We start from the raw sequence: 2,259 nt of genomic DNA on the forward strand, positions 1-2,259 counted from the left end.
ATACTTTAAAATATAATGTATTTCTGTGATGGTAAAGCTGAATTTTCATCAGCCATTACAACAGTTGTGCTGCTTTTTTATTTTTTTTTTATAACCTGTGATACATTTTTTTCAGGATTTTTTTGATGAATAAAAAGTTTTACAAGATTTATATACAGTATAATTTATTTAAAATGGAAATCTTTTTTTAAAACAATACACTACAGTTTAAAAGTGTGGGGTCAGCAATTTTTTTTTTCGAAAGAAATTAATACTTTTATTCAACAAGGATGTGTTAAATTGATTTAAAAAAAAGTGATAGTAAAGACATATATTATTAGTAAAGATTTCTATTTTTTTTTTTAAATGACATTCTTTTGAAGTTTTCTTTCATCAGTGAATCCTGAAAAAAGTATCATAAGCAACAAAAATTTGAAAAAAATCCAAAAATGTCATTTTTACAATTTGTATTAGTTTGCATTCATGTCAACTTATGATCAAACAAAATGTTTATATTTATGTTTGTATATGATACAGTTTCTATAAATTTCCCCAAATTACCAATTAATTCCCATAAATTCCTGTTAAGTTTCCAATTTAGAATTTTTCCAAAATTCCCCAGATTAAGTTCCCATGGAAAGTTTCCGGAAAATGTAGTGCAACGGATTATCAATGTTGCTTTTAATGAATGTTTTCCCTTCATTTTCCCCCCAAGGAAAATCACCTAGCTGTAGATGTTCCACTTGACAAACTGTTAAGAGCTGAAAGGGAACCATTGAAACAGCTTCTCTGGATAACTCAGTTTCAGACTCAGACAGTGCACAACAAATTGGCTGCGTGCTTTCTTTTCCGAGCTTTTAAGCTGGCAGACACGCCAGAAACCAAACCAAATACAAAAAAAAAAAAAAAGCTAAAAACGTAAAAGTTTCATCACTTTGAAATGTAGTGAAGTAGTACAAGTAAACGTCAACAATTTCATGTAAAACATTATAAAACATCAAACTTTGTAAGGTACTATTTCAAATGAAAACACTAAAACTGATATGATTTTTCATCCAATTAATTTTACCCATGCAGATAAGCAGATTCTACATAATAATAATAATAATTAATAACCCATTGTAATAACAACTATCTTCATAACAGGTTTTAGTTTTACTCTCTTTTCTTATTTTACTTCACTAGTCAAATGAGCTCTTCAGTTGGTAAATGTTTTGCAGATACAGCAGCAATACAATGTTTTGATTCAAAAAGAATAGTCTACTCATAGATGGCCACAACTGAAAGCACAGTTTGTTTTTTTTAGTCTATCGCTTTTTAATTACCTATCAAATAGCTTTCCTCATTTCTGAAGCGTCTTTCAGACAACGTTAGCTTTTCATTTAGCTATTTTTCAAGAATCAGCCAGTCATAAAGCTGTGCTTTCGGAATATTTTAAATGATTAGACTCAAGAGGGCGCTGTTGGTAAGTGTTCCCTTTTGAAAGGTTTGTTGCTGTTATCAAAATAATATTTGTATATGTATAATATTGAATCCATAACTGTAGCAACTGTTGGGCTCTTGCAGATGTCGGCTGAACTATTCACAATGACTGATCATCTTTCCATCACAGATCAGCTCCTCCTTCTCTATGTTCATGACCTACATCTGAACAACATTGAACAGGTTAAACATTCACATCTTATCAATAAAAAAAACAACAACACACAAACACTTCCTGGACCCAGTGTTCCCTTACCAAAAAGTAGTATACTTCAAGTTTATTTTATTAAGTATATTTAAGTAAAGTTCAAGTATATTTTTAAGTATACTTTATGTAGCAAGTATACAAATATCAGTGTACTAGTAGTATACTTGTAAGTGTACTATTTCAATACTCCTTGGGACTAAATTGGCCCACTTTCTAGTATATAAAAGTATACTTTAAGAATAACAGTAGTAAACTTTGAGTACACAACTAGTTTACAACAATATTTTTAGCTTGTACTGCAACTATACTAAAAGTGAACATATGCATACTGATAGTTTTCTAATTAAAAACTTGTAGTAGCATTTTTAGTACACTTTGAAGTATGGTCTTAGTAAACTACTAGTTTAGTAGTTTTATACTGCAAGTATACTCGTAAGTTTTCTTTAAGTGAACTTTACATCATACTTGAAGTATACTACTATGTCCCTATTTAGGTATTAATTTGAATATATTTTGTTACATGAATATCTGAACATAAAAAACATCAAAAGAACAGGGTATCTGCTTGTAAACAAAAACATTTTATTCTA

The sequence above is a fragment of the Sinocyclocheilus anshuiensis genome, unplaced genomic scaffold (genome assembly GCF_001515605.1).
Source record: "Sinocyclocheilus anshuiensis isolate Anshui unplaced genomic scaffold, SAMN03320099.WGS_v1.1 scaffold229, whole genome shotgun sequence".
Taxonomy (NCBI): domain Eukaryota; kingdom Metazoa; phylum Chordata; class Actinopteri; order Cypriniformes; family Cyprinidae; genus Sinocyclocheilus; species Sinocyclocheilus anshuiensis.